This window comes from Aotus nancymaae, unplaced genomic scaffold, assembly GCF_030222135.1.
Source record: "Aotus nancymaae isolate 86718 unplaced genomic scaffold, 86718_ANA_hifiasm-v0.15.2.pri h1tg000004l, whole genome shotgun sequence".
In the NCBI taxonomy this organism is placed as follows: Eukaryota; Metazoa; Chordata; class Mammalia; order Primates; family Aotidae; genus Aotus; species Aotus nancymaae.
The window spans coordinates 15,085,506-15,110,125 of NW_026988415.1; the positions used below are offsets into that span (position 1 = coordinate 15,085,506).

The 24,620-nt window shown below is 38.8% G+C and overlaps 1 pseudogene; it reads right to left on the reverse strand.

The window, feature by feature from the left end:
* The window catches only part of LOC105732262 (5'-nucleotidase domain-containing protein 1-like), a 93,792-nt pseudogene extending 71,923 nt beyond the window's left edge, over positions 1 to 21,869 (reverse strand).
* Between the last annotated feature and the right edge of the window lie 2,751 nt (positions 21,870 to 24,620).

The window sequence follows — 24,620 nt, forward strand, 5'->3', positions numbered from 1 at the left end:
TTTCAAACTCATTCTATGAGGCTAGCATTACCCTAATACCAAAGCCAGAGAATGATAGTAAAAGAAAAGAAAAACCACAGAAAAATATACACAATGAATATTGATGCAAGAATCTGCAACAAAATGCTATCAGACATTATTCAACAGCACATTAAAAGGATTATACACTATGACCAAGTGGGATTTATCCCTGGAATGCAAGAGTCGGTCAATATATGGAAATCAATAAATGCAATACACCACATTACTAGAATGAAGGATAAAAATCACATAATCACCTCAATAGATGCAGAAAAAGCATTTAACAATATTTAACACCTTTTCATGGTAAAAACCCTCAGCAAACTAGGAATAGAAGGAAATTGTCATGGGATCCTTGGGATGTCACTTTTCCAGCCAGAAGCCTCTGTGGCTGGTAGCATCTTTGCCTGAGTTTTGCTCAGGCCCACTGGGCTCATTCTGCCCACTCAGCCTGGCAGGCTGTGCTCAGTTCATGTTACCAGTCCAGATCCCATTCCTGACAAGGGTGAGCAAGGCATGCAGTGGCGAGGGTTGTGTGAGTGAGCGAGCATGGGGTCTGGTAACTGTGTACAGTCAGGTACACTGGCCGCTGTGGTGGGGTGGGCAGCTCCAGACACTGACATAGGTGTTGGCTCCTTGCTGCAGTTGGATTAGGTGTACCACAAACAGCTTCCACTCTGGGCACTGGGAAACACAGTGGCGTCCAGAAGCTTGGAGACACTAGGAATCACAGAGCCCCAAAGAGGGTGTCATAGCCTTGGCTTGGGAACCTTTTAAGTCTGGGCTCCCTGAAGGGCCATACCTCTTCTCTTCTGTTCTTTTCTCTCCATCTCATCACCTGTAACACGATGGAAGAGGGGAGTGTTTCAACCCTGTTTGTATTACAGCTTTTTTACTACCACCATTTGGCAGGTCTTGTGTTCTTGTCCCACATCCAGGAAGAATGAGGTATGTGGACCACTGGAGGGTGAACAAGGTGAAGAGGTGCTTTATTTAACAACAGCACAACTCTCAGGAGACCTAAAGTGGGTAGCTCTTTTCTGCAGGCAGGTCCTTCTGATGAGTGCAGCTCTCAGCAGAGAGGAGACCTGGAGCGGGTAGCTCTTATCTGCCGGCAGGTTGTCCCATTGCCTTCCTGAGTCTGGCTGAGTTTGGAGTTTTTGTGGGGTTCAGAGGGGAGGAAGTGTGTGCTGATTGGTCCTTAAGTGGCCATGGGAGGGCCCAGAAAATGCATCATAAATTCTCACTCTGGCCCACGGAACTGGTAGCCCAGCCCCCAGGCTTCAGGCCATCTGTGGCCTGAAGGTGGGGTTTCACCAGAGACCTGCCCCTTTCTGCCCAGGAGCCTGTCTGCATCCTGTGGCTGTTCATGGTGCCCAGGCTGTGTGTGCCAAGGGGTGCCTGCAGGCCTGTGCCAAGCCCCCTTCAGCTCTCCTCTGCCTCCCTCCCATGCAAAGTCCAGAGGGGGCTGAGGTGGCAGGGGGCTGGTGTGTCAGTACTGCCCCAAGCGTGTGCACACCTGGCCAGGTTGTGACAACGCCCAGGCTCAGCCACAACTTTGCTCCAAACTTGGAGTGAGTGCTAGGAGTAGGAGGAGGCCAGGCAGTGGAAGCAGGCACTTCTGAGCCTGTGGGGGCAGGATAGCTTCCTGGGTACCTGAGAGCACAGGGCTGCCCAGGTCTGCAGTTGTGGCTGGGCAGCTGCAGTTGCTCCTTGGAGCATGGGGCTCCAATCTCACCAAATCAGAAGGGGGCAGAGCTCCCACCTGTTCCTGGCTCTCACTAGCTTTATGGAGTACACAGCCCCAGCCATGCACCCCCCACTGCAGCTGGCATCTTTGCAGCAGAATAGAGAGCCCAAAAATAAATCCTTCCCATTTGGTTAAATGATTTTTGACAAGGTGCCAAGGATGGCCTTCACAACAAATTTTGTAGGGAAAATTGGATATCCACATGCAAAAGAATGAAGTAGAACTCTCACACACCATCGTATTAGGGCTCTCCAGAGAAACAAAACCAGGGGAATGAACACCTATCTATCTATCTACATATAGATATATGTGTGTGTACATACACGTATGCATGCGTGTGTGTGTTAGGTCATGTGATATGTGATTATGAAGGCTGAGAAGTCCCATGATCTATCATCTGTAAACTGGAGATTCAGGAAAACCTGTGGTGTAGTTCAAATGCCTGAGAGCCAGAGAACTGATGGTACAGATTCCAGTCCTAGTCTGAAAGCCTCCTGAGGATTGAGAGCACTGAGGGCAGGAGAGGATTTATGTTAAATCTCAAGTAGTTCAGGAGAGAGTGAATTTAATCTTCCTCTACATTGTTGTTACATTGAAACTCTCAACAGATTGAAGGATGCCTAACTACTTTGAAGAGGGCCATCTGCTTTATTCATTTCACCAATTGAAATGCTAATTTCTTCCTGGAAGCACCCTCAGACACCCAGAAATAATGTTTAACCAGATAGATATCTGCACATCCCTTGGCCCATTCAAATTGGAATGAAATTAAATATCATAACCATAGAAAACATTAACTCTAGAGAAAACATTGGGGGAAACACTTCAGGACATTGGTCTGAGCAAAGATTTCTTGGGCAATATCTCATAGGCACAGGTAACCAAAGCAAAAATGGACAAATGCGTACGTCAAGTTAAAAACCTTCTGTACAGCAAAGGAAATGAACCCACAGAATGGGAGAAAATATCTACAAACTATTCACCTAATAAGGGATTAATAACCAGAACACATAAAGAGCTCAAACAATTCTATAGGAAAAAATCTAATAATCTGATTTAAAAATGCACAGGGCCAGGCACGGTGGCTCATGCCTGTAATCCCAGCACTTTGGCAGTATCAGAAGTAAAAGAAGGGACCTTTCTACAGACGTTATAAAGATAATAAAGACAGATTATATATAATTTTATGCTAATTAGTTTTACAATATAGATTAAATGGTCAGATTCCATGAAACAAAACTTTGCAAAACTAATAGAACAAGAAATGGAAAGTGTGACCAATCCTGTATACATTTTGGAAACATAATTTTAATTAAATATTTCTTAGGCACACAAAAAAATGCACACAAGATTTGAGTAGATATTTCTCAAAAGAAGACATACAAATGGCAAACAGGTATATGGAAAGGTGCTCAATATCATTGATCATCAGAGAAATGCAAATCAAAACTACATAGAGCTATCATCTCACCCTACTTAAAATGGCTTTTTTAGGAAATAACAAATGCTGGCAAGGATGTGATGGCTTAGGCACATTTGTCAGTAATCTGCTAGCTCACTCTGTTGTGAAGGGGAAGCACATGGGTTGACAGGTCCCTTACCTCTAGCAAGATGTGCTCCTTTAGCTTCTCTAAGTCTCGGGCCAGGTATGTTGCAGCTCCATGGCAAAGAGTACCAAGTTGTTTAGCATGTTACCTGCACGAATAAGGTTAGGAGAGGTGAGAGACAGACACAAGTTCTAGTATGGCCTAGGGAGATCCAGCTTGACCTCACGAATCCCAGTGTGTCCTCACACTCCCCATTGTTTTTTAAAAAAACAACTTTATTGGTGTAGAATTTACATCCCATAAAATTAACCCATTTTAAGTGTACGATTAAATGATTTTTAGTAAATTGAGTTGGGCAATCATTGCTACAATCCAGTTTTAGGACATTTTCATCACCCCAGTAAAATCCCTTGTGATTGTTTAAAGTTCATCTTTGTTCCCATCCTAGTCCCAGACAATCGCTAATCTATTTTCTGACTCTAAAGATTTTTTTAAAGCCTGAGAAATAATTGACATACCATATGATTTATTTATGTGAATTTAAAAACTTGTGGCAAGAACACATAACATGAGATATACCCTCTTAACAAAATTTCAAGTATACAGTACAGCAGTGGTCCCCAGCCTTTTTGGCACCAGGGACCAGTTTTGTGGAAGACAATTTTTCCATGGATTGGTCGGTGAGTGGTGGGTGGTTTCAGGATGATTCGAGTGAATTACAGTTATTGTGCACTTTATTTCTATTATTATCACATTGTAATGTATACTTAAATAATTATACAATCACCATAATGTAGAATTGGTAGAAGCCCTGAGCTTGTTTTCCTGCAACTAGATGGTCCCATCAGGGGGTGATGGGAGACAGTGACAGATCATCAGACATTAGATTCTCATAAGGAGTATGCAACCTAGATCCCTCACATCTGCAGTTCACAATAGGGCTTGTGTTCCTATGATAATCTAATGCTGCTGCTGATCTGACAGGAAGCAGAACTCAGGCAGTAATGTGAGTGATGGGGAGCAGCTGTAAATACAGAGGAAGCTTCACTCACTTGTCTACTGCTCACCTCCTGCTGTGCAACCTTGTTCCTAACAGGCCAGAGACCAGTACCTGCCTTTGGCCCAGAGGTTGGGGATCCCTGCAGTACAGTATTGTTGAATGCAATGTACAATGTTTTACATCAGAGCTCTGGAACTTACTCATCTTGCATAATGGAAACTTTCTACCCTTTAGCCAACATCTCCCCATTTTCCCCTCATCCTGCTCCTGATAATCGTCGTTCTGTCCTCTGCTTCTATGAGTTTGACTATCTTTGATTCCATGTGTAAGATGATGCAGAATTTGTCTTTTGTGACAGGCTTATTTCACTTAGCATAATATCCTCCAGGTTCATCCATATTGTTACAAAATGCCAGAATTTCCTTCCTTTTTAATGCTGATTAATATTCCATTGTATACTACATTTGCTTTATACATACATCCATAGATAGACATTTAGTTTGTTTCCACATCATGACTGTTGTGAAAAAAATGCTGCAATGAACATGGGAGTGCAAATACCTTTTGGATATCCGGATTTCAATTCTTTTGGATACATATGCAAAGTGTAACTGCTGGACCTTGTGGCATTTCTGTTTTTAATTTTTGAGGAACCTGCATACTGTTCTCTGTAGCAGCAGCACCATTTTACATTTCTATCAACAAAATTTCAATTTTTCTACATCTTCACCAGTAACTGTTGTATTTTATTTTTTAATAATGACCTTCATAACAGGTGTGAGGTAATATCTCAGTGTGGTTTTGATTTCCATTTCCTTGATAATTAGTGATAATGAGTACCTTTCCATGTAGCTGTTGGCCACTTGTCTTCTTTGGGAAAGTATTTATTCAAGTCTTTTGTGCATTACAAATCAGGTTATATATGATTCGTGAACATCTTTCTTCATTCTGAAATTTGCCTTTTTACCTCTTAACGCTGTTGTTTCATTTGCTGTGTAGAAAATTTTTAGTTTGATGTAGTTCCACTTGTTTATTTTTATATTTGTTGTCTGTGCTTTTGGGGTCATAGCTAAGAAATCATTGCCAAATCAATGTCATGGAGCTTTTTCCTTGTTTTCCTCAAAGAGTTATACTATTTCAGGTCTTAAGTTTAAGTCTTTAACTCATTTTGACTCGATTTTTGTGTATGGTCTAAGATAAGGGTCTAATTTTGTTCTTCTGCATTGGGCTATCCAGCTTTCCCAATACCATTTGTTGAAGACATTATTCTTAACCCATTGTCTATTCCTGCCAACTTTGTCAAAGATCAGTTGACAGTATATGCTTGGTTTATTTCTGGCTCTCTATTCTGTTCTGTAGTCCTGTCTTTATGCCAGTACCATAGTGTTTCAACTACTGTAGCTTTGTAATATATTTTGACATCAGGAAGTGTGATGTGGAGTCTTTAGGGTTTTCTACTCAAGTGATCATGTAATCTGTGAGCAGAGATAATTTTACTTCTTTTCCAATTTGGATGCCGTATTAGTCCATTCTCATGCTGCTATGAAGAAATACCTGAGACTGGGTAATTTATAAAGAAAAGAGATTTAATTGACTTACAGTTCTTCATGGCTGGAGAGGCTGCAGGAAATTTACAATCATGGTGGAAGGGGAAGCAAACACATTCTTCTTCACTAGGTGACAGGAGAGAGAAGTGCTGAGCAAAGGCGGGAAAGCCCCTTATAAAACCAACAGATTTTTGGAGAACTCACTCACTGTCATTAGAAGAGCATGAGGGGACTGCCCCCCTTGATCTCATCACCCCCACAAGATCCCTCCTCTAATACATGGGGATTACAATTCGGATTACAATCCCCCTAATACGTGGGGATTACAATTTAGCTTACAATCCAAGATGAGATTAGGGTGGGGACATGGAGCCAGACCATATGACTGCCCCAGGCCCCTCCCAAATCTCATCTTTCTCACATTTCAAAACACAATTATGCCTTCCTAACAGTTCCCCAAAGTCTTAATTTATTTCAGCTTTAACCTAAATGTCCACATCTATAGTCTCATCTGAGACAAAGGAAGTCCCTTCTGCCTGTGACCCTGCAAAATCAAAAGCAAGTTAGTTACTTTGTAGATACAATGGAGGTACAGGCATTGGATAAATACACCCATTTCAAATGGGAGAAATTGGCCAAAACAAAGGGGCTACAGACCCCATGCAAGTCTGAAATCCAATGAGGTAGTAATTAAATTTTAAAGCTCTGAAATAATCTCCTTTGACTCCATGTCTCACATCCAGCTAGTAAATGGGAGCTGAACAACTAGAACATATGACACAGTGAGGGGAACAACACACACTGGGACCTGTCCGGTGGGAGAGCATCAGGATCAATAGCTAATGCATGCAGGGCTTAATATCTAGGTGATGGTTTGATAGGTGCAGCAAACCACCATGGCACCCGTTTACCTATGTAACAAACCTGCACATGTATCCTGGAACATAAAATCAATAATAAAAAATTAAATTAAAAAGAAAATGTGAACATCAAGCCCTAAGAACTAAAAAAAAAAAGAAAGAAAGAAAGAAAAAGAAAAACAAAAATCATACAGATTGAAAACGAAGAAATACAATATCCTTATTCATAGATTACAGACGATTGTCTACATAGAAAATTCCAAGTAATCTACTCAAAAAACACCTAGAATTAATAAGTTATTTTAGCAAGGTTGCAGTATAGAAGATCAACCCACAGAAATAAATTGCATTTCTATACAAGAATAATTCACAAATAGAAACTGAAAATTTTAGACAATAACATTTACAATAGCTACCTCAAAAGTGAAATATGTTAGTATAAATCAAACAAAATATGCATCGGATCTATATACTGAAAAGTATAAAATCTGGTGAAAGAAATAAAAGAAGACCCAAATAAATGGAGAGAAATACTGTGCTCATGTGTTGGAAGACTCATAATTAAATCATGAGTCGAGTGTGTGTGTGTGTATTAGTTTCTTGCTACATATTTTTGATGGATATATATATATATATGTATAGTGGGATTTTGATTGAAGTTGTGTAAAATCTATAAATTAGGTTGGAAAGAACTGATATTCTCTCTCTCTGTCTCTCTCTTTCTCTGTCCCATAGAAATGTGATCAACCGGTATCTCTCTATATGGAGAAAGAAAGAGAGACAATATCAGTTCTCCCCAACCTGATTTATAGATTTTACAACTTGTAGAGATAGGGAAGATGATTTTAAAAGTTATGTGAAAAGTCAAAGAAACTATAATATCCAAAACAATTTTGGAAAAGAATAAGTGGAAGATCTCACATTGCTTGGTTTTAAGGCTTGCCATAAAGCTATAGTGATCAAGATAGGGTAATATTGGTGAAAAATTAGATATACAAATCAATAGAACAAATAATGAAGTCCAGAAACAGATCCAGAGAAATTTGGCCAACTGATTATTTGATAAAGGACAAAGAAAATTCAATTGAGAAATTATAGTGTTTCCAACAACAACAAAAAAAAACGAAAAAGAAAAGAAAAAGAAAGAACCTTGACCTAAACTCCCCTCATTATACAAAAATTAACTCAAAATAGATCATACATCTCAAGGTCAAATGTGAAAGTACTAAACGTCTATAGAAAAACATAGGAGAAGCTGGGCATGGTGGCTCACACCTGTAATCCCAGCACTTTGGGAGGCCAAGGTGGGCGGATCACCTAAGGTCAGGAGTTCGAGACCAGCCTGGCCAACATGATTAAACCCCTTCTCTACTAAAAGTCTAAAAATTAGCTGGGCATGGTGGCACATGCCTGTAATCCCAGCTACTTGGGAAGCTGAGGCAGGAGAATTGTTTGAACTCCAGCATGGGTGACAAGAGTGAAACTGTCTCAAAAAATAAATAAATAAATAAAAAGAAAGAAAAAAAAACATAGGAGAAAATATTTTTGACCACAATTAGGCAAGGAGTTCTTAGATATGACATCAAAAGTATGATCCACACAAAAAAATCAAGAAATTAAACTTTATCAAAATTTAAACTTTTACCCCTAGAAAGGCACTGCTAAGAGAACAAAAAGGCAAGGTATAATTTGAGAGAAAATAATTGCAAAGCGCATATCTGACAAAGAGTTTATCTACAATATGAAGAACTCTGAGAATTCACCAGCAAGAAAACAAAAACCCAATTTAAAAAATGGCCAAAACACTTGAGCAGATACTTCACCAAAGAAGATATAAAGTAGCAAATGAACACAAGAAAAGACATTCAACATTATTAGCCATTAGGGAAATGCAAATTAGAACCATAAGATTCTACTACACATCCATTAGCTTGTGATAACTTAGATTCACATTATAATCCTCAGAACCACTATAAAAATCAAAGAGGCACAGATTAAAAACTAATAGAAGAAATAAAATGGAATATCAAAATATTTCTTTAATCAAAAGAAGGCATGAAAGGAGCATGAGTAGAACTGAAACCAGATGACACAATTAGAAAAAAGAAAAAGGGTTTAATTAGATAAATAGTAATAATTACATTATATGTAAATGAACCAAACACCCTAATTAAAAGCCAGAGATTGTCAGATTGGATAAAAAAGCAAGACCCAACTACTTGTGATCTACAAAAGATGTGTTTTATTTACTTATTTAAGAGACAGGGTCTTGCTCTGTTGCCCAGGCTGGAGTGCAATCACACAATCATAGCCCCCTACAGCCTCTAACTCCTGGGCTTATGTGGTCCTCCCACCTCAGTCCCCTGAGTTGGTGGAACTACAGGCATGTGCCACCACGCCCACTGAATTTTTAAATTTTTTTGCAGAGACAGGGTCTTGCTATGTTGCCTAGCCTGGCCTTGAACTCCCAGCCTCAAGAAAACCTCCCACTTTTTCCTCCCAAAGTGCTGGGACTACAGGTGTGAACCACTGTGCCTAGCCAGTGTATGCTTAAATGCAAAGATATAGTTTCAAAGTAAACTAGTGGAAAAAAATAAACCTTGCAAACAGTAAACCTAGAAATGCCAGTGACAATATTACAACACAAAACAGACTGTAAGACATTGAGTATTATTAGAGAGAAAGAAGAATATTTCACTATAAAAAGGGGGTCAATATATCAGAAAAATGTAGTTGTGAACAGACATAACCACATAGCTTCAAAATATATGAAGCAAAAACTGTCTGGTCAAAAGAAATGGACAAGACCAAAATCATAGTTGGAGATTTTAACATACCTCACTCAGTAAATAATAGATGAGATAGAAAAACATCAGAAAAGATATAGGAAATATGAATGACATTATCAACCACATTGACATAACTGCTACTTATGAAATTCTACACCCAACAAATGAGACTATACATTTTTTCAAATGCATACAGAATATTAATTAAAAATAAACCAAACACTAGGCCATAAAACAACAATCAATTCCAAAAGATTAAAATCTCAGAATATGTTCTATGGCAGCAATAGCAGAATTAAAAACAATAAGATATCTAGAAAAGCCTCAAGATATTTGCAAATTAAACAATATCCTTTGAGTAACCCATGGATCAAAGAAGAAGTCACAATGAAAATTAGAATATTTTCCAAAGTGATAAAAATTAAAATTGGTGGGGTATACTTAAAGCAAGGCTTAGAGGAAAATTTATAGCTTGAAATGTTTATGTTAGAAAGGAAGTAATAATCAAAACCATGATCTAAGTTCATCTTCTTTTTCTGAGAAACTAGAAAAAGAAGAGCACATTAACCCTAATGAAAGGAGAAGTAGGGAAAAATAAACAGCAATAGTCAAGGTGGTGGAAAACAGACAAACAATAGAGAGAATTAGCAAAGCCAAGAGATGAGTGTTCAAATCGACTAATACAATCCATAAACACCTAACAAGACTGATCCCAAAAAGAGGAGTTAAAACACAGATAGCCAATACCAGAAATGATAGAGGGATTATCACTACAGATCCTATGGCTATCCCACAGGAAATAAGAGAATGTTATGATAAACTTTATGCCAATAAATTCAACAGTTTAGATGAAAGAGACAAATGATTTAAAAATACTACTAAAATTAACACAAGATGACATAGTAAGTCTAAATAGCCCTATGTCTATTAAAAAATTGAATTTGTTATAGAAAATCTCCCCACAAAGGCAGTTCCAAGCCAGATATCATCACTGGTTAATTCCATCAAACTTGTAGAGAAGATATGTTATCAATCCTACACAACCTCTTTAAGAAAATAGAGAAGAAGGAGACACTTCTCAAGTCATTTTATATGGCCACCATAATCATTTTACCAAAACCAAGAAAAGAAAATTATAGGCCAATGTCACTCACAAACACAGATATATAACTCCTTTAAGAATTAGTTGGAAATCAAAACTAACAATACATTTAAAAAATGCACCCTGACCAAATGAGGTTATCTAAGAAATTCAGGTACAAAGTTAATTTAACATTCAGAAACAGGTCAATGCACTGTAGTCAATTCATACCAAAGTATTTACTTTGAAATAAATTAAAAATGTAAGATGGATGAGTAAAGGGATAGATAGAGAAATAAATATATGATAAAGCAAGTACAATAAAAGATTAATGGTATGATGTAGTTGGTGGGTATATGGTTTGCCAAAAAATTCTTTCACCTTGGCCATACATTTGAAAATAATTTTTCACAACAAAATTTTGGAAAAAACAAATCAATTTAACCAATCACATTAACAGCATAAAGAAGAAAAAGCATGACCACTTCAATAGATGGAGAATTAGCATTTGAAAAATCAATACCCATTTATGAATTTTTAAACTCTCAAGTAGGTATAGAAGGGAACTTCCTTAATCTGATGAAAGGCATCTCCCAAAACTTATATCTAGCATCATATTTAGTAATGAAATCGTGAATTTCATCATTAAATTTTTCTCCACCTTAAGATCGGAAAAAAAGCAAGGATATCTACTCCCATCGTTTCTATTCAACATTGTACTGGTGATCCTAGTTATTACAATAAGTCAAGAAAAGGAAATAAATGGCATGCCAATTCGATAAGAAGAAATAAAACTGTCATTTACATACGACATTATTTTTACAGAGAATTTATAAAACAACTACTAGAACTATTTAATAAATGAGTTTATCAACATCTCAAGGTGCAAGATTAATACAGAAATCAATTTATTTTTAGATCCTACTAGCAAAAACAGAAAAATAAAATTTCAAAAATCAGTTTATAATGTGTCATAAGACATAAAATTCTTAGGAATAAATCTACCAAAAGATGTCTAATGACTGGACATTGAAAAGTATGGAAAAATGATAAGAGTGTTTAAAGAAGACTTAAAAATTGGAGAGCCAGGGGCAGTGCTGTAACCACAGCACTTTGGAATGCTGAGGTGGAGAGAATCACTTGAGGCCAAGAGTAAAAGATCTAATTAAACTCCAGAGCTTCTGTACAGCAAAGGAAAAAATGATTAGAGTGAATCGGCAACCAACAGAATGGGAAAAAATTTTTGCAATCTACCCATCTGAAAAAGGGCTAATATTCAGAATCTACAAAGAACTAAAACAAATTTACAAGAAAAAAACAAACAAACCCATTCAAAAGTGGGTGAAGGATATGAACACTTTACAAAAGAAGTCATCGATAATGGCAACAAACATGAAAAAATACTCATCATCACTGGCCATTAGAGAAATGCAAATCAAAACCACATTGAGATACCACCTCACACCAGTTAGAATGGCGATCATTAAAAAATCTGGAGACAACATGTCATGGAGAGGATGTGAAGAAATAGGAAAACTTTTACACTGTTGGTGGGAGTGTAAATTAGTTCAACCATTGTGGAAGACAGTTTGGCGATTCCTCAAGGACCTAGAAATAGAAATTCCATTTGACCCAGCAATCCCATTACTGGGTATATATCCAAAGGATTATAAATTGTTCTATTATAAGGACACATGCACACATATGTTCATTGCAGCACTGTTTACAATAGCAAAGATCTGGAACCAACCCAAATGTCCATCATCGATAGACTGGATAAAGAAAATGTGGCACATATACACCATGGAATACTACGCAGCCATAAAAAATGATGAGTTCATGTCCTTCATAGGGACATGGATAAATCTGGAAACCATCATTCTCAGCAAGCTGACAGAAGAACAGAAAACCAAACACCGTATGTCATCACTCATAGACGGGTGTTGAACAATTAGAACACGTGGACATAGGGAGGGGAGCATCACACACTGTGGTCAGTAGAGGGGGCTAGGGGAGGGACAGTGGAGGTGGGGAGGGTGGGGAGGGATAATGAGGGGAGAAATACCAGATATAGGTGATGGGGGGATGAAGGAAGCAAATCACCTTGCCATGTATGTACCTATGCAACAATCCTGCATGATCTGCACATGTACCCCAGAACCTAAATTACACACACACACACACACACACACGCAAAAGATCAGCTTAGGTAACACAGTGAGACCCTTGTCTCTATAAAACATTTAAAAAAATTAGCCATGCATGGTGGTGCACGCCTGTAGTCCCAGCAACTTGGGAGGCTGAGGCAGGAGGATTGCTTGAGCCCAGGAATTCAAGGCTGCAGTGAGCTATGATTGTGCAATTGCACTTCAGCCCAGGTGGTGGACTGACCCTATCTCAAAAAAAAAAAAAAAAAAAACAGGGCCGGGCGCGGTGGCTCAAGCCTGTAATCCCAGCACTTTGGGAGGCCGAGGCGGGTGGATCACGAGGTCAAGAGATCGAGACCATCCTGGTCAACATGGTGAAACCCCGTCTCTACTAAAAATACAAAAAATTAGCTGGGCACGGTGGTGCATGCCTGTAATCCCAGCTACTCAGGAGGCTGAGGCAGGAGAATTGCCTGAACCCAGGAGGTGCAGGTTGCGGTGAGCCGAGATCGCGCCATTGCACTCCAGCCTGGGTAACAAGCGAAACTCCGTCTCAAAAAAAAAAAAAGAAGAAGAAGAAGAAGAGAGAGAGAGAGTGCGAGAGAGAGAGAGGCCATGTTCATGGAGGCCATGTTCACGGATTGGAAGACTACTCAATATTGTAAAAAAGTAAATTCTTCCCCAAATTGACCTTTAGACTTTATGCAATCCTAAACTCCTAGCAGGCTTTTTTGTAGAAATTCCCAAGCCAGCTATAAAATGTATGTGAAAATGTAAGTGACTTAGATTAGCCCAGTCTTGAAGAAGAAAAAACTTGCAGAGCTTACACTCTTCACCTTCAAGTTTGCAAATCTTAAAGTAATCAAAATAGGGTGGCATTGGTCTAATGATAATCCACTAAATAAATGAACTGTAAAAGGAGTCCATAAATTCACCCATACTTACACAGTCAGCTGATTTTCAATAAAATCAGCAAAGCAAAACAATAGGGAAAAAAGGGCTTTTCAATCAATGTGGTGAAATAACTGGAAAAATAATCTATGAAGAAAAATTTAATCTCAACTGCCACTCTCACCATATCCAAAATTTAATTTGAGATGGATCAGAGTCCTAAACATAGGCATTAAACAATAAAGCTTTCAGAAGAAAGCACAAGACAATCCCTTCAGGATGTGAGGGTAGACAAGATTCCTCAGACAGGATACAGAAAGCAATAACCATCAAAAAAGATAATTTAGCCTTCCTCAAAATTACATATTTTCATCAAAAGTCATTAATTTTTTGAACTTTTATGTTGAAATAATAGCTGACTTAGACAATAATTGCAATGTACTTGTACAATGAGTTCCTGTATACTCTTCATCCAGATTCTCCAAATGTTAACATTTTTACTGCATTTGCTTTTTCATTTTCTTGATAGAAATCATTATATCATTTTTAATATTTCGAATGTAAGTTTTATCCGTATCTCTTTCCTCCTAAACAACATCCTCTTATATAACTGTAGTTGAATTTTCAGTCTTATTAACATTAATGTAATACTATTATTTAATCTTTAGACTTTGTTAAAATTTCACGAGTTTTTCCACTAATGTTCTTTGTAGCAAAGAAAAATTTATAAATATATATAGCAAAGTATCTGAAAGGTATCAATATCTTCGTTAACAATATTTCTAGGTTCTACCATGCCTGTTTTTTCAGTTTAGTCTTTTTGTTTATGTGTATTTTCTCACTTTCGTTCAACTTCTTCAATTTTCGTTAAAACTTGTTCCTTAAAGCCTTTTACAGAATTTTTGAAAATTCACTTTTTTTAAACTACATATATAGGTCTTCACTTCATTTTTCAGCAAAGACAACTTATTTGGTATCAGTGTCTCATCATTTGATAAGACCAATGGAGGGTATGGATAGTAGCCAGCTGTTTTTGAATTGCTTGAAGAGAATCTTGTAAATTTGTAGTCCAGAAGTAATTCTGCTATTGCTCCAATATTTGGAATTGCAATAGTGCTGTAAGTACTGATTCTCTTACACGACCATGTGTAAATCAAGGACCCTTCTGTATTTTCCAGTCCCACATCTGAATCAATAAAGGAGACTCTTTTTTTTTTTTTTTTTTTTTTAAATACAGATAGGGTTTCTCCATGTTGGTCAGGCTGGTCTTGAACTCCGAACCTCAGGTGATCCGCCCACCTCAGCCTGCCAAAGTGCTGGGATTACAGGCATGAGCCACCGCGCCCAAGAAGCCTCATTTTTTAGATGAAGTATCTAGAGGCTTTGTCTTTGGTCCCTCATATTTTCTTCTCTAGAAGCTCTTGACTTCTCAGGCCTCTGACGCCTCGCGCCTCCATCCCCTCTGCGTTCTTTCAGGATAAGGATTGTCTCCCAGTTACTATAGTGACAAGCCGGGAAAGTATCTGAATGCATGCTGTCACCAAAATAAACAATCTTGGGTTCAGGTTTGCCAGTCATTTTCTTCAGAAGTTCATAGAGGTGGACAGCATTCCCTTGGGAGCACCAGCCATGTTTATCCAGAGATGGCAGTGCCTCCTGCTCATGATTCTCGAGCGTCCGGAAAGGTCTCTGACTTGGTAAGTGGGAGAAGAAACCAGGTTTCAATGCATTTGTAATCACAATGTCAAAAAGGTCTGCAAAATCATTCCCAAGGATATACTTGCAGAATAGTCTACAGTAATCACTGTGAGAACTGGTAATTAACAGAATAATTTTCCCAGCATTCTTTAGCTGTCGAAGATTTTTTCACAGATTCAGGACAACCGTGTAACTATCTGCCTGGATCTCTTTTTATTTCTGGAAAATATATTCCACAGTTTTCCTTAAAGCTGACATTTTATAATTGTGTTTTACAGCGGCAACTATATCCTTCCAAAAACCAAAAATTTTTTGACCATTGTTTGTGTTAAATAGTCCACCACCCTGGCACATAGAAGAGCTCCTGGCAGGTCAAAGTAGTTGTCATACAAATAATATTTTCCTGAGTGGCAAGCCATCCAGTGTCCAACAAGAAGTGCTTCCACTCTTTCTTGCCATATGCCTCTGCCAGCACCTCTGGAGTCATCATCTTGGTGTCATGACTTGCCTTGAGAACAGTGCCATTATCAGCAAGTTTAAGGAAGTTCCCATCTTCTAGATCCAATGCCAAACTCTTGCAACAGAAATCCCAATACTCTGGGGTCACATTGAGCAATTCCTTATCATACCCTTTTTCCTTAACTAGGAACAGGGCAAAGCTATTATAAATGAGTGGGGTACTCTTGGGCAGGTTGTAGCGACACAGAATATGGTCCAGGTTGAATCCATCCACGTTGCAGGCAGCCAGGGAGAAGCGCTGAGCACTGGCTGCACAGGGAACACCAGGGAGCACCTCGGCTGGGGAGGCTGCAAGCTTTGCTCACTTTTTAAAATGAATATGTATTAATTGTGTAATAATAAGAAGCTACTTTTAATAAATAAAAAATAGGCTGGGCGCGGTGGCTCACGCCTGTAATCCCAGCACTTTGGGAGGCCAAGGCAGGTGGATCACGAGGTGAAGAGATCGAGACCATCCTGGGCAACTTGGTGAAACCCTGTCTCTACTAAAAATACAAAAATTAGGTGGGTGTGGTGGTGTGTGCCTGTAGTCCCAGCTACTCAGGAGGCTTAGGCACGACAATCGCTTGAACCTGGGAGGCAGAGGTTGCAATGAGACAAGATCGGGCCACTGCACTCCAGCTTGGCAACAGAGTGAGACTCTGTCTCAAAAACATAAAATAAAATAAAATAAAGTGAAATATGTGTATGTGAGAAGATACTATTAGGAGATTCATGGAATAGGCAAGTCACAGATAGGGAGAAAATATTTGCAAACAACATATCTAACAAAGGACTTATGTCCAGGGTTCATAACAAATTCCTACAACTCAACGATAAAAAGACAAATGACCCAATTAGAAAATGGGCAAAAGACTCTGACAGATATTTCATAGAGAAAAGGAATATTAATGGCCAATAAGCAAGGGAAAAAGTGTTCGACATCATTAGTTATCAGGAACATGCAAGTTACCGCCACTGCAGGCATTAAAATGGTTAAAATTTTATTTAAAACAACGGTGGGTTGGAGCCTCATGCCTGTAATTCCAACACTTTGAGAGCCAAGGCAGAAGGATCACATGAGGCCAGGAGTTTAAGACCAGCCTGGGCAACATGGCGAGACCCTATCTCTACAAAAAAATTAAAATTAAAAAATTAGCTAGGTGTGGTGGCATGCACCTGTAGTCCCAGATACTCAGGAGGCTGAGGCAGGACTGGTTGAGCCCAAGAGTTCAAGGCTGCAGTGAACTATGATGTCACTGTGCTCCAGTCTGGGCAATAGAGCAAGACCCTATCTCAAAAAAAAAAAAAGGAAGAAAATTATTTCCTAAGGAGAATCCCAAACTCAGCAAAATGACCACTAGCAAATATAAAGAACACATTTTTTGGCCGGCGTGGTGACTCATGCCTGTAATCCCAACACTTTGGGAGGCCAAAGCGGGTGGATCACCTGAGGTTGGGAGTTCCAGACCAGCCTGATCAACATGGAGAAACTCTGTCTCTACTAAAAATACAAAAATTAGCCAGGCGTGGTGGCAGGCACCTATAATCTCAGCTACTCAGGATGCTGAGGCAGGAGAATCGCTTGAACCCGGGAGGTGGAGGTTGCAGTGAGCCGAGATTGCACCATTGCACTCCAGCCTGGGCAACAAGAGCAAAACTCCGTCTCAAAAAAAAAAAAATTATTTACATCTGCAAACTTCAAAAAAAATATTTCCTTTGCACTCTTTCTCTAATAGGAAGATTTGCTTTTTTTACAATCAAGGAGTAAACAAGAGAGGAAGATATGGAAACCAGGATAATTTAACCCAGAATAGAGACAAGGGGGTTTCCATAGCAACAGGGGAAAGAAGCCTCAAGATCATAACTATGAGCACTTAGTGAGAAAAGAATCCAGAATGGAGCAGTGAAACATATTTACATGGTTATAATAATATAAATACTGAATATTGGCTTGGCCAAAAAATGGGATAGGAATACAGGGGGATGAGAAAATCCAGGCAGGAATCATATAAGAGAATTATGTCCTCAACTACTGTAATAAAAAGTACATATATAACATCTCCAATGGACAAATCAAGAAATAACAATATCCCCATATTATTTTTTCGAAACAAGATAAATATATCCAAGAAGACTTCAAATCCTTTGAAATTGGTTATCTTTTGAAAAAGAAACAGCTGGCCACTGGCTGGGCACCGTGGCTCATGCCTGCAATCCTAGAACTTCAGGAGGCTGAGGCGGGCAGATCACTTGAGGTCAGGAGCTTGAGACCAGCCTGATCAACATGATAAAATCCCGTTTCTACTGAAAATACCAAAAAAAGTAGCCGGGAGTGGTGGCTTACACTTGTAATCCCAGCTACTCAGGAGGCTGGGGCAGGGGAATCTTTTGAATTTGGGAGACAGAGGGTGCAGTGAGCTGAGATCGCACCACTGCCCTTCAGCCAGGGCCGCAGAGACTCTGTCTCAAAAAAAAAAAAAAAGAAAAGAAAAAGAAACAGCCTGCGTAATTACATGTTTAATTTTAAAAAACCCAACAAACAAAAGAATCCTGATCTCAAACAAAATCTATAAACCTTTATAGATATTCACTATCATACTCCCTGTCCATGATTCTTCTGAACAAATTCTAAGACTCCTCTTGTTTTTGAAATATATTTTAAAGTCTTTTGTTAATCATATATTTTACCTGCTTTCCATTGGTTTCTATTACTCCTCCTGCTTTCAAAATGCTTTCCAAATATATATTGTCAGGTTTTTTTTTGAGATGAAGTCTCACTCTCTCACCCAGGCTGGAGTGCAATGGCCTGATCTCGGCTCACTGCAACCTCCGCCTCCCAGGTTCAAGCGATTCTTCTGCCTTAGCCTCCTGAGGAGCTGGGATTACAGGCACGTGCCACCACGCCCAGCTAATTTTTGTGTTTTTAGTAGAGACGAGTTTCACCTTGCTGGTCAAGCTGGTCGTGAACTCCTGACCTTGTGATCTGCCCATCTTGGCCTCCGAAAGTGCTGGGATTGCAGGCATAAGCCATCATGCCCTCCCTATAGTGTCAGTCTTTTAAATTTTGTTTACTTGTGAGTGCAAGGGCTTGCCTTTCTTATGGATGCTCAAACTACTCCTGAAAAGGCTTATGGAATAAACTTAGATTGTGCTCAGGTGTGAAAGAGAATCAATTAATTCTGCCTGGAAGTTACTCGCTCCCCTTTTCTCTTTCTGTAAGCATTTTTCAACTAAATGGTCAGTCATATCTTAAAAATTGCCAGATCGATGATTTTATTTCCAAAATATTCTCTATCAATGAACAAACTGAAAGCAGTCTAAGTGTCCATTAGTCACGGCCTGGTTAAATGAATTATGATGTATCTACCCAATGGAATGTTATGTGGATTATTATGCAGCTATTAAAAAATTAGGAAGCTCTCTATGTACTGATATAAAATATATCTTGTTAAAGGTTCAAAAGCAACGTGTAGTACAGTGTTTAGAGCGTTCTACTTTTGTATAACAAAGGAGACGAGGATATATATTTGCATAAACACTGGGAGAACATGCAAAAAAGCAGGTAAAATGGGATGGAAGGGGAGAGGGAATGTGACTTGTCAATGTACATCTTTTTCTGTTGTTCTGATCTTTGAACCATGTGAATGTATTACCTTACTAAACAAAACGGGAGAAAGGACAAGAAAATGGTCACCTTTGGAAGAGCAGAAATAGATAGAATGTGTCAGGAGACTGAAGTTTGGCATTATAAGCATTTTTGGCACAATTTGAGTTTTCAAATAATGTGCTGATTATTTGGCATTCAGTGGATTACCAGCAGGAGAATTAAAAAGAGCAACAGTTAAAAGTAGTTACTTCTAGGAAGTATGTCTGAAAATGGAGCGGAGTGAGGCAGGCGGATATTGCATTTCATTGAAAACCTGTACTATTGCTTATTTTTAATCTTACGCCTGTGTTACTAGGGTAAAATTTTAAATAGAACATCCCACTGCCCCACTCCAGCAAAAAGAAGGCAGAAAGTGGAAGCTTATATGGATAAAGAGAAAGTGTCTACTAGTCACAAGGAGGGACTGTGTTTAGTCTGTAAACTTTTCTAGTCAAAACTGTCTCCTTAGTTCTGGGTTAAGACAATGTATTTAAGTAAAGCAACCAAGATGCAGCCTCTTCAGCAGGAAAAGCAATGTCTGGTTGTGATAAAGATACAATTAATCTTTTAAAAATATGTGTTGGAAACCATTCCATATCAGTTCATATAGACTAACATCATTTTTTAAAGCTGCTGCATAAATTCTACAGTGTAGAGACATTGTAATTAAACTATGTCCCTTTTAGTGGACATTTCTGTTGTTAGAAACAATGCCACACTAAACATATAAATCATTGAGCTTATGTGCAATAAGAGAGTCCTAGAAATGGAATTAGTGGATCCAAGAGCACATTCTATTTTCTAGATTTTCCACAAAGAATATGTATAGCTTTTATAATCAGAAAAAAGAAAGCTAAAAGAATTAACTGTAAGGCGAAGGTCTTGTTTTCTTACTATTTTGCAGTCTGTACGATACAAATTTTTAACCTTTCAGAATCAAAGGAAGAAGGCCTGGCTTGCAATAAATCATAGGAACTTGTCATGACTGGTTCATTGTAAACTAGAAAGTGTCACTGCCATCTCAGACACACAAAGACATATGTCTGGGAGAAAGCTGCTTTCTTTTTTAACATTAAAACTTCATTTTAATAGAATTTTGGCCAGGTATAGTGGCTCAAGTTTGTAATCCAATCACTTTGGGAAGCTGAAGCGGCAGGATCACTTGAGCTCAGGAGTTCAAGACCAGTCTGGGCAACATAGTGAGATCCCATCTCTACAAAAAATAAAAAATTCACCGAGCATATTGGTGGCTTGTGCCTGTGGGCCCAGCTCCTCAGAATGCTAAGGCAGGAGAATCTCTTGAACCCAGGAGGTTGAGGCTGCAGTGAGCTAGTATCGTGCCACTGTACTCCAGCCTGGGTGACAGAGCAAAACTCTGTCTCAAAAAAAAGACATTATTTTGAGACATTATTTGTTAAGGTTCACTTTATTTTAATAGGATTCTCAGAACTGTAACTCTAAAATGAAGTAAAATGCAAAGTAGAACAATTATCTGTTCTGTTTGTAAATGTTTTGCTTAACATCAAGTGGGATTTGGTAAAAGTTTATTTTATCAGCAGGGTTCTAATTACTGAAAGAACTGAAGGCCCAAATTATAATGCCTCTAATACGAATCCTAAGGACTGTGGTATCATTACAATCTCTTGTATTTAGGTAGTATAGAGAATTAGAAAAAAGGAACACAAAAAATTCTTTTACCCAAGAACTGGGTGTTTTGCTTGAATTACCAGGATAATCAGTGTAGCTCTCACATCTAATTTGTGTTTTGCCTGTGTAGACAAAGTTTAAAGAAACATCTAAGATAAAATGTTAGTGAAATTACAGATCCCCAAAGATTAATTTCTCTCTGCAACAGGAAATGGGTACAACCTAAATAGTCTTACTGAAAGGTTGGAGCTAGGTGCTGGAAAGTTGAGGCAGGAAGCTATTCAAGACTCTCCTATTGTGTCAATCCACCACAGAATGGCCCTTTCATGTATTCCCTTCCACGTCCCCTTGTCCTTTTTTCACGGGTGGTATCATTGTGGGTGAAAAGTGGAGTTTAGAATTGGGGTGAGGATAAGGGTTGGTGTTTGATATGGTTTGGATATTTGTTCCCACACAAATGTCATGTTGAAATGTCATTCCCAATGTTGGAGGTGGGGCCTGGAGGGAGGTGATTGGATCATGTGGGAGGATTTTTTTCATGAACAGCTTAGCACCAACCCCTTGGTACTGTCTTCCTGATAGTGAGTGAATTCTCTAGAGATCTGGTTGTTTAAGAGTGCGACATCCCTCACTTTGCTCACTTTCTCCTACTTTCACCATGTGACGTGACTGTCCGCCTTTGCCTTCCACCAAGGTTGTGAGCTCTCTGATGCTCTCCAGAAGCCAAATAGATGCCAGTGCCATGTTTCTTGTATAGCCTGTAGAACTGTGAGCCAATCAAACCTCTTGTCTATGCATTAAACATTCTTGGTCTTCCTTCCTTCCTTCCTCCCTTCCTTTCTTTTTTACAGAGTCTTGCTCTGTCACCCAGACTGGAGTGCAATGGCATGATCTCAGCTCACTGCAACCTCTGCCTCCCATGTTCAAGCGATTGGCCTGCCTCAGCCTCCCAAGTAGCTGGGATTACAGGCACGTGCCACCAGGCCCAGCTAATTTTTGTATTTTTAGTAGAGACAGGGTTTTGCCATGTTCGCCAGGCTGGTCTTGAACTCCTGACCTCAGGTGATTCACCCACCTCAGCCTCCCAAAGTGTTGAGATTACAGGCATGAGCCATCATGCCCAGCCTTGGGTATTTCTTAACAGCAAAGCAAAAATGGACTAATACAGTGTTCAAGTTTGGGTAAAGTTGGAAAGAGAATAGACAAGATCAATTGTTGGCTAATCCAGCCAGTTCCTTTTACATTCCTACTTAAAATACCATCTTGAGCAAGCAAACCAAGCACATCTTTGAGAGGCCAACTCAGAAAAGGGGGTTACTCAAGCAGCAATACAGGAAGTTAAAGAGGCTGATGGTCTAGACTGCAACAAAAGAGAAAATTTTTAAAAATGTTAAAGACCAACTACTTTCTTTGACTATCTTATAAAATCACAGCAGAAATAGAACCAGGGAGATATAAGTAGCATACTCAGTTTTTCAAATTGGTCAGAGTAAGAATGCCTGACCTAATGAAACACAAGGAAGACAGTGTATAAATTAAATAGTAATGGTCAGTTCCTAATTTATCCAAAATGCATGTATACTTCTTTGTTTAGTTTTGTTATTTTCAGTTGTCTAATTCTATTTATGATAAGTTTAATAATTAAATTTGGTTTTGTTCTTGGAGCAGGCACCCAATGATTATGGCATATATGAGTAACAGGAATGCAAGTGTGAGATCAAACTGGATGGTGAATAATCCATGAAGTAGAAAATTTACATGCTAAGAATGAAGAAGTGAATTTCTGTTAAAAACACATACAGAGTTCCTCAAAAGGTTAAACATAGTTATCATATGACCCAGCAATTCCACTCCTAGAGAAATGAAAACTTCAGTCCACACAAAAGCTTACACACGAATGCCATAGCAGCATTATTCATAATAACCTCAAAGTGGAAACCAGCCAGATGTCTACCAACAGATGAATGGATAAACAGAAAGTAGTATATCCATACAATGGAAATATTATTCAGTCATAAAAAGGAATAAACTAGTGATATGTGCTACAATGTGGATGTACCTTAAAAACATTATGCTATCTGAAAGAAACCAGACACAAAAGATCACATAAGATTCCATTTACATGAAATATTCAGAATAAGCAACTCCATAGAGACAGAAAGCAGACTGGCAGTTGCCAGGGGTCGGGGAAAGAGGGAAGCAAGTACTTAATTGGATATGGGCTTTCCTGTCGTGGTGATGAAGATGTTCTAAAATTAGAGAGTGACAATGGTTGCACAAGCCCGTGTATATACTAAAACCCATTGACTTATTCACACATTAAATGAGTGAATTGTATAGTATGTAAATTGTAGCTCAACAAAACTGTTACCAAAAAGGAAAGCAACAATGAGGACAGGTCAGGGAAGGATAGCAGGTTGCATATGATCGTATGTCCCTGGGAGACCTGACAGCTGGGGCTTTCCTACGACAACCAGATCTAATGCTGAGCCTGTGAGCACAGCTGGATTAAAAGGCCTCTATTCTCTGACCACTGGAGTTTTGAAGGATCCACAGGTACAGCTGGCCAAGTACTTAAACAACTCTAATGGTTTCAGCCTATCACAGGCATAGGGTAACATCTTGAACTGGGAGAAGAAGGATGCTCAGTTGACATGTCAACTAGCTGGATCTCCAGCCACCTAAGCCCATGAGTGGATGAACTCACCTATCCAGCAGGGAATGAAAGTCACTGGGTCAAGTAGGGATGGTACCACTTGAGAAAAGAGCAAAACAAAAGGTAAGTGGAAAGCAATCCCTCATCTGAGAGGCCCATGAAATAAGAAGGGAGATTATCAATAGCTAGGCATGACTTAACTACACAGTTATTCCAAAACTAAAAAATTATACATAAAAATTTTATTCTACCTTAAAACCTATATTTGTACACTTACTAATCTGATTTAAGGCTAAAGACTGTTCTTCAAGTATGAACATGCTGATAAACACTTCTCCTCGTCCTTCTTGTATAAACAGCACATTTATGCTTCGTCTGATTACCAGTTCCTGTTTATTTTAAGTGAATAAAGAACTTAGGAAATGTGGGCAAAGAAATCTGAGAGGAGACTCCTTCTAGATTTTTGTCTTTTCCCTCATCCTTACCAATATTTCAACCATGGTTAAGTTGACAGTAATGTTTTTAGCAACTTGAGTCATTTAATAATAATTTCTATAATGTTAAACTCAATTTTTACAAAAACACTTTTTTCATAGCCATATCTAGTCAATGTATGTAATATTTAGTTACAAAATAATGTAATTATAATAACTGGAGTCATCAGTTTTGAGGACAAACTCAGCTGACTTGTAGAAGGCATACAACCTAAATGGAGGAGACAGAAGTACTCAGTGATGGCCTCAGAGAACCTTTCCAGCATCCTAGTCCACTTGACTGGGTTAATAGAGTTTGACCAAGAGACCTCTTATTGGACCCAGCTCACCTCTCTGCCACACTCA